General features: G+C 48.9%; 1 long non-coding RNA gene across 1 annotated transcript; it reads left to right on the top strand.

Annotated features, from left to right (window-relative positions):
- LOC143818216 (uncharacterized) lies at positions 1-4251 on the top strand. The gene is made up of 3 exons (XR_013224387.1): positions 1-161; positions 2471-2521; positions 4237-4251. It is a non-coding gene; the product is annotated as an uncharacterized LOC143818216 (long non-coding RNA).
- The last annotated feature ends 5002 nt before the right edge of the window (positions 4252-9253 follow it).

Raw genomic sequence — 9253 nt, 5'->3', positions numbered from 1 at the left:
CAGCCTCCGGGGACTCCTCACCGGCCGGGGGATCCTCTCCTGGGTCCGGAAGCGACGTCGGTGGAACTACAGCAAAAGCGGCTTTTTTAGGCCAAAGCGGTCGCGCACCAGGAGGTCGAGAAGGAAAGGATCGAGAACGCCAGATGACTCTCCGGTCACAGGTAGGGGTCCAAACCTGGTAGTAAATATCTACGACTATTCTCTCTCCCCCCTTGAGCTAAGGGTGCTTAATAAGGGTCTGTCCTTCTGCCCAACTCCTAGATGGGATTCTTTTCAGTTAGAAAAGGACTTACAGAGTTTTTACCGCAGTATACGTCTCAAAATACATTTTGAGGATAGTCCTCACTCCACTGGGAATACACTAGGCGCAGTACCAGACAGAGACAGGGGGCCACCTATGACGTTAGACTCATTGGGGCTTAGGAACCCCAGCAAGTTCATGCCCCCTAAAACCAACCACGCGGTCGAGACCTTCATAACTCTCTTAGACAGAGACATTAAGGAAACAATCCGTGACCAACGCCTAGGTTTTCTTCCAATTCGACATAACCTGACACCCCTTGAAAAACAAGCACTGACTGCACTCAAGGAAAACAAACATATTGTTATCAAACCGGCAGATAAGGGTGGGGCCACGGTAGTGATGAACAAAAGCAACTACACAGCTGAGATCGAGAAACAACTAGCAGATACCACCACATATAAAAAAATCCAATCAGACCCAGTTTACAACATTCGACGAAAGATTGACAGTATCCTAACGAAACACTCACATACTATTGACGCTAAAACTAAAACATTCCTGATCAATAACCATCCGATAACACCAGTAATTTACATTCTCCCAAAAATTCATAAAAATTTACAAAATCCTCCTGGACGCCCTATTGTGGCATCCACTGACTCAATTCTTAATCCCATATCCATCTACTTGGAGAAAATACTCACGCCGCATACCCACAAAACCAAATCCTTCATCCTCGACATGAGTGACTTTCTTAAAAAGATTCAGGACATCAACTCTGTCCCGATTGACAGCATTTTATGCACTTTCGATGTCAACAGCCTATATACCTCTATCAAACACAACACAGGCACAGAGGCGGTTTCCCTTACATTATCTGAAGCAGGAATGGACACACGTTCACAAGAACTCTGTCTTGAATTACTCAATTTGGTCCTCAGGGAAAACTACTTTCTCTTTGGTGACGACTTCTACGTTCAAACATGCGGCACCGCCATGGGCTCCAACATGGCGCCCGCCTATGCTAACCTGTATATGGACCGGTTCGAAAAGGACTTCATCTATACCAACACATTATTCCAACAGTTCGCCCGTCAATGGTATCGTTACATAGACGATATTTTTTGCATATGGCTGGGGGACCATAGTTCCCTAACAGCATTTTACAACACCATTAATGAAGTCCGACCGGAACTCAAATTCTCTATCTCTCATGATATGGAGGCAATCACGTTCCTAGACACCAAAGTTTGCAAAGATGCCAGTGGCACCCTCACCACTGACATCTATACTAAACCCACGGACCGAAATAATCTTTTATTATATAACAGCTGCCACCCAAAATCCACCAGAAACAGTCTCCCTCGATCTCAGTTCAAAAGGGTCTCCAGAATAGTATCTGACCCCACCATCAGACAATCCAGACTACATGAGATGTCCAAAAAATTTGAGGACAGGAATTATCCGGGCACACTTCTCACTACAGAGATGACCAAAGCTCTATCGGTAACCAACTCCCCTTTGACCCCGGTTCCCAAACCATCTAGGCTTCCTTTCGTCCATGGGCACCATCCATCCATGCAGAGAGTCCACAACTTGATCCACAAACAGTGGCCACTTCTTGCTAGGGCATACCCCAAAATAGCGATTTTCAAAAATCCCCCCCTGATGTGCTTACGTAGACCACCCAATTTAAAGGACAAACTGGTCAGGGCCGACTTAGGCTCCTCTAAACAAACCATGACCCGCACACTTAGTGGACAAACCAGAAGGGGCACATTCCCATGCCTGAGCTGCACATGTTGTTCAAACATCATCAAAGGGAGTGAGGTGGTCCATCCCCGGACGGGTAAATCGTATCCAATCAGGGATTACCATACGTGTGAGTCAAACTATGTGGTATATATCATTAAATGCCCGTGTGGCTTACTGTATGTAGGCGAAACAATTCAAACCATCAGAGATAGGATCATAAGCCACAAATCTACAATTAGATGTGGAAAAACCTGGTTACCACTACCAGCACACTTTAAAGAGGCCAGGCACAACATATCGCAACTCCGTTTCCAGGTGTTAGAAAAAGTACACAGACCAAGACGGGGTGGTAACCACATCCAGATGTTGAGACAACGCGAAACATACTGGATTTATACGTTGGACACACTCAGCCCTAACGGACTTAATCGTGAAATTGACTGGCTAACATGATACCTTTTTCTTCCATAGACCCACTGAATAGTTGCACGCAACCACTCAGCAATCCTCTTTGTGGAGTTGGTAAGATTCCCCACCTTAGTGCAGAATTTTTCTAAGTTTCCTTCAGTTTTTCTAAGTTTCCTTCAGTTATGCTTATTCCCTTCTAAGTTTCCTTTTGCTCCTATGGTTTGGACTCCTACTCAGTTTATTTTATACCACTATGTACCACATTTACAGTTATTGTATTCTTCCAGCTTGCCTCCCCAGAAAAAGTGGTACTCATAGGTTTCTATTATATTATAATGATGATTCAGTTACCGTTGTAAATGTTTAACTACACCAATCTGTGTCATGCCATTCAGCTGGGTTTGGTTCCATTTAACCATCTCGTTTACCTACCTACGTACGTATTGTATCATTCACCATGTTCCGGATGGAACATGACTTATCTAAATACTATACAGGCTTCACTGTAGGACTCGTTGCCACCACATAAAGACACCTATCTTTCCAACCTGTGCAACATCCGTACATGGCACCCCCGCATTAATATAACATGATATGGTCCCGCTCAGCCTCCTGCCCTTACACACGCATGCGCCATGTCTTCTAATACTTCTCGTACACTCCGGCTCTGCAAACCGGATGTGCGCACGCGCAGATGTCACCGGCACCTCTCTTACTGAGAATGGACTCCATCCCAGTGCGCAGGCGCCGGCGTTCACTAACACTTCCGGTCCCATGTCCCTCTGGCGCTTTATAACTAAGCGCCGACCATGGAGACAGCACCACATGGTCCATACCGCTAGGACACAGGAGTGTCAGCACCGGACCTATTGGGGAGCCCAGACGCCAGCGCCAGTACATACCTAGACACGGACTGTGTCAGGATCTCTACACATCACCGCCAGACGCTGAGCAGACCCCAGAGGGCTCTTTCACTATGTCAGTAACATACTGACAGGCCTCTCGTGGACACATATCGTCTTCAACAGATGAGTATTCTTAGATTCTATCTATCTCATATCAGCTGTTCACAACATATATCTTATATTGCCACCTTGTCTGATAATTAAATACGCAGGGGCGTCGCAACCTTTGGAGTACCTTCTAAAGCATTGTCAATCCTGGACTCCATATTTGCACAGGTCAGATGCTATCCAAGCCTTACTTGAGCATGGCATCTACAAGACATGTCCTCATTATGATAATTTTCCACAGGCTTTGGGTACGTGACTGCCATCCACTGGATTTTCCTAAGGAGCAATCCTTCAGCCTCAACCACTGGGGTTTCCATGGAAACTACATGGTAATAATCTATAGCACTATTCAGCAGAGCCTAACATTAGCAGTCACATTCACCCCATTGCCTTGACTCTTCATTCCCACAGGACATAATCCCTCATCAGTACCTGTTCAACCCTGAATTGAGACTTTATTCTGCATACTAGGTGGGCTTCCCCTCTCCTTCTTTCTTGCATGCACCTTTAGATTCAGATAGCATCCATTACCACTCTTGGATTGTAGTATACATCTAATACCAGGCTGTCATATACTATTCGATGTCAACCTATGTCATCCCATCATGGAACCCCTTCTTTCATTCCCTTGCTCTATAGATAACCCTCGGTTTTAAATGACTTCAACTTTAGTATACTTCGTTACACAGTCCTACAGAGCCATATCTCTGTACATGAATTGCACCAAGTAACCATGCATATGATGTGTATTATATGATTTTATTTGTTATTGTAAATATTAGATTGTAAATAGCTGTATCTTTATGTTTTTTGCAGCGACGTTGTGACCAAGGCTATGTATTAGCCGAAACGTTATTGACCAGTCGCTTGATTTCACAATCACTAGAAATAAACTTTCACCTGCAAACATAAATTTTTCTTGTACGTGTGCAGTGATCTCTATAACTCAGTGACTTTGGAGCAATTGGTTCCCTTCACTAGCACCGTCATCTCCACTTTTGTTGAGTGCTAACCATCGCTTTTTTTCTGTATATAGGAGTGGTGTCTGTATATAGAGGGATGTCTGCATATAGTAGTGGTGTCTGTATACAGAGGGATGTCTGTATATAGGAGTGGTGTCTGTATATAGAGGGATGTCTGTATATAAGAGTGGTATCTGTATATAGGGGGATGTCTGTATATAGGAGTGGTGTCTGTATATAGAGGGATGTCTGTATATAGGAGTGGTGTCTGTATATAGAGGGATGTCTGTATATAGGAGTGGTGTCTGTATACAGAGGGATGTCTGTATATAGTAATGGTGTCTGTATATAGGCAGATGTCTGTATATAGGAGTGGTGTCTGTATATAGAGGGATGTCTGTATATAGGATTGGTGTCTGTATATAGAGGGATGTCTGTATATAGGAGTGGTGTCTGTATACAGAGGGATGTCTGTATATAGGAGTGGTGTCTGTATACAGAGGGATGTCTGAATATAGGAGTGGTGTCTGTATATAGGGGGATGTCTGTATATAGGAGTTTTGTCTGTATATAGGGGGATGTCTGTATATAGGAGTGGTGTCTGTATATAGGGGGATGTCTGTATATAGGAGTGGTGTCTGTATATAGAGGGATGTCTGTATATAGGAGTGGTGTCTATATACAGAGGGATGTCTGTATATAGGAGTGGTGTCTGTATATAGAGGGATGTCTGTATATAGGAGTGGTGTCTGTACATAGAGGGATGTCTGTATATAGGAGTGGTGTCTGTATATAGAGGGATGTCTGTATATAGGAGAGATTTCTGTATATATAGGGATGTCTGTATATAGGAGTGGTGTCTGTATATAGAGGGATGTCTGTATACAGGAGTGGTGTCTGTATATAGAGAGATGTCTGTATATAGGAGTGGTGTCTGTATATAGAGGGATGTCTGTATATAGGAGTGGTGTCTGTATATAGAGGGATGTCTGTATATGGTAGTGGTGTCTGTATATAGAGGGATGTCAGTATGTAGGAGTTGTGTCTGTATATAGGCGTGTTGTCTGTATATAGGAGTGATGTCTGTATATAAGAGGATGTGGCCAAAGTGGCTACCGAGAGGCTGTGTGCTCCAAAGTGGCTACCTAGGATTCCTGCATGCCAAAATGGCTACCAAGGGGCCAAAGCTGCTAACAAGGGGCCCCGCACATCAAAGTGGCTACCAAGGGGCCAAAGTGGATACCCAGGGGCAGAGCCCTGCATGCCAGAATGCTCCTGAGGTTCATTGGCAGCTGGCAGCGCTTTTCAAGCACCATGTATTTCCTTCAGGAAATGCCCATCTAGTTTATTATTCTTCTCCGCGTTTTCCGCAATTAATGCGGCCCGAACCGCTCGGCGCAGAGACCCCGTTCAGGCGGCGTTTCGAAGGCCTCGGTGGGGACAGGTGTGCTATGACTTTTATAGTCGATCCGATATGTAGATTTTATTTAAATCGCATTTTTTTAAAAAAATTTCCCATAGGAAATAATGGCGAACTTTCCATTACCCTCAACTTGACCTTCCAAAGATGGCAGCTATGCAAATGTACGGTGTCCATTTTAGGACATGATCATTTATCAAAGTCAAACATCAGAATAAAGTGACTATGACACCCTCTCGTCCCGTGTGTGAAAAGTAAGTGCCCCCCCGGCCCCGTGTGTGAAAAGTAAGTGCCCCCCGGCCCCGTGTGTGAAAAGTAAGTGCCCCCCCGGCCCCGTGTGTGAAAAGTAAGTGCCCCTCCGGCCCCGTGTGTGAAAAGTAAGTGCCCCCCGGCCCCGTGTGTGAAAAGTAAGTGCGCCCCCGTCCCCGTGTGCAAAAGTAAGTGCGCCCCCGTCCCCGTGTGCAAAAATAAGTGCGCCCCTGGCCCCGTGTGCAAAAGTAAGTGCGCCCCCGGCCCCGTGTGCAAAAGTAAGTGCGCCCCCGGCCCCGTGTGCAAAAGTAAGTGCGCCCCCGGCCCCGTGTGCAAAAGTAAGTGCGCCCCCGGCCCCGTGTGCAAAAGTAAGTGCGCCCCCGGCCCCGTGTGCAAAAGTAAGTGCGCCCCCGGCCCCGTGTGCAAAAGTAAGTGCGCCCCCGGCCCCGTGTGCAAAAGTAAGTGCGCCCCCGGCCCCGTGTGCAAAAGTAAGTGCGCCCCCGGCCCCGTGTGCAAAAGTAAGTGCGCCCCCGGCCCCGTGTGCAAAAGTAAGTGCGCCCCCGGCCCCGTGTGCAAAAGTAAGTACGCCCCCGGCCCCATGTGCAAAAGTAAGTGCGCCCCCGTCCCCGTGTGCAAAAGTAAGTGCGCCCCCGGCCCCGTGTGCAAAAGTAAGTGCGCCCCCGGCCCCGTGTGCAAAAGTAAGTGCGCCCCCGGCCCCGTGTGCAAAAGTAAGTGCGCCCCCGGCCCCGTGTGCAAAAGTAAGTGCGCCCCCGGCCCCGTGTGCAAAAGTAAGTGCGCCCCCGGCCCCGTGTGCAAAAGTAAGTGCGCTCCCGGCCCCGTGTGCAAAAGTAAGTGCGCCCCCGGCCCCGTGTGCAAAAGTAAGTGCGCCCCGTTCCCGGGTGTGGAAAAGTAAGTGCGCCCCCGGCCCCGTGTGCAAAAGTAAGTGCGCCCCCGGCCCCGTGTGCAAAAGTAAGTGCACCCCCGGCCCCGTGTGCAAAAGTAAGTGCGCCCCGTTCCCGGGTGTGCAAAAGTAAGTGCGCCCCCGGCCCCGTATGTGAAAAGTGCTGCTGTAAAGCTGGCAGCGCTGTTCAAGCACCATGTATTTCCTTCAGGAAATGCCCATCTAGTTTATTATTCTTCTTCTTCTCCGCGTTTTCCGTAATTAATGCGGCCCGAACCGCTCGGCGCAGAGACCCCGTTCAGGCGGCGTTTCGAAGGCCTCGGTGGGGACAGGTGTGCTATGACTTTTATAGTCGATCCGATATGTAGATTTTATTTAAATCGCATTTTTAAAAAAAAATTTCCCATAGGAAATAATGGCGAACTTTCCATTACCCCGAACTTGACCTTCCAAAGATGGCAGCTATGCAAATGTACGGTGTCCATTTTAGGACATGATCATTTATCAAAGTCAAACATCAGAATAAAGTGACTATGACACCCTCTCGTCCCGTGTGTGAAAAGTAAGTGCCCCCCCGGCCCCGTGTGTCAAAAGTAAGTGCCCCCCCGGCCCTGTGTGTCAAAAGTAAGTGCCCCCCCGGCCCCGTGTGCAAAAGTAAGTGCCCCCCCGGCCCCGTGTGCAAAAGTAATGGCGCCCCCGGCCCCGTGTGCAAAAGTAAGCGCGCCCCGGCCCCGTGTGCAAAAGTAAGCGCCCTTGGCCCCATGTGCAAAAGTAAGCGCGCCCCCGGCCCCGTGTTCAAAAGTAATGGCGCCCCCGGCCCCGTGTACAAAAGTAATGGCGCCCCCGGCCCCGTGTGCAAAAGTAATGGCGCCCCCGGCCCCGTGTGCAAAAGTAATGGCGCCCCCGGCCCCGTGTGCAAAAGTAAGTGCGCCCCCGGCCCCGTGTGCAAAAGTAAGTGCGCCCCGTTCCCGGGTGTGGAAAAGTAAGTGCGCCCCCGGCCCCGTGTGCAAAAGTAAGTGCGCCCCCGGCCCCGTGTGCAAAAGTAAGTGCGCCCCGTTCCCGGGTGTGCAAAAGTAAGTGCGCCCCCGGCCCCGTATGTGAAAAGTGCTGCTGTAAAGCTGGCAGCGCTGTTCAAGCACCATGTATTTCCTTCAGGAAATGCCCATCTAGTTTATTATAGTGCTTTGGAACAAAGCACTATACTGTTATTCCACCGTGGTAAACTTCTTCTTATTCTTATTATTCAGTCCGCACGTAATGCGGCCCGAACCGCTAAACTCACAGACTCCAGTGAGGTGTCATTTCGAAGCCAGCGTTCCTGAGAGGTGTGCTAAGTATTTTTCGTGTCGATCGGATTTGTAGTTTTTGCGCAATTTGTGTTTGAAAAAAGTCTTTCAATGCGTTTCAATGGAGAAATTTTCCTATACGTTTATAATGGGCTGGTTTCTGAGGCAATTTCTAAAAATAACTGCCACCTGGCTGATTAGCTCATTGATATGCGCAGTCAGACACAGTTACTATGCCAACTCCTATGAAATCTACATCAGCTCACCAGGTCACAAGTTTTGTCAGATAATATCAGCTCTTAAAGTGACAGTACAGCACAACTCCAAACCACTATCCGTAGTCTTATGATTATTAGACTGTGGCCCGATTCTAACTCATCGGGTATTCTAGAATATGCATGTCCACGTAGTATATTGCACAGCCACGCAGTATACAGTGCAGAGCCGTGCAGTACACAGCGCAGAGCCGCGCAGTACACAGCGCAGAGCCGCGCAGTACACAGCGCAGAGCCGCGCAGTATAAAGCGCAGAGCCGCGCAGTACACAGCGCAGAGCCGCGCAGTACACAGCGCAGAGCCGTGCAGTACACAGCGCAGAGCCGCGCAGTATAAAGCGCAGAGCCGTGCAGTACACAGCGCAGAGCCGCGCAGTACACAGCGCAGAGCCGCGCAGTATAAAGCGCAGAGCCGTGCAGTACACAGCGCAGAGCCGCGCAGTACACAGCGCAGAGCCGCGCAGTACACAGCGCAGAGCCGCGCAGTATAAAGCGCAGAGCCGCGCAGTACACAGCGCAGAGCCGCGCAGTACACAGCGCAGAGCCGTGCAGTACACAGCGCAGAGCAGCGCAGTTTAAAGCGCAGAGCCGTGCAGTACACAGCGCAGAGCCGCGCAGTACACAGCGCAGAGCCGTGCAGTACACAGCGCAGAGCCGCGCAGTATAAAGCGCAGAGCCGTGCAGTACACAGCGCAGAGCCGCGCAGTACACAGCGCAGAGCCGTGCAGTACACAGCGCAGA

The sequence above is a fragment of the Ranitomeya variabilis genome, chromosome 3, assembly GCF_051348905.1.
Source record: "Ranitomeya variabilis isolate aRanVar5 chromosome 3, aRanVar5.hap1, whole genome shotgun sequence".
In the NCBI taxonomy this organism is placed as follows: domain Eukaryota; kingdom Metazoa; phylum Chordata; class Amphibia; order Anura; family Dendrobatidae; genus Ranitomeya; species Ranitomeya variabilis.
Note: the sequence above shows the minus strand (reverse complement) of the source record. Positions and strands in the feature narration are given on the sequence as shown.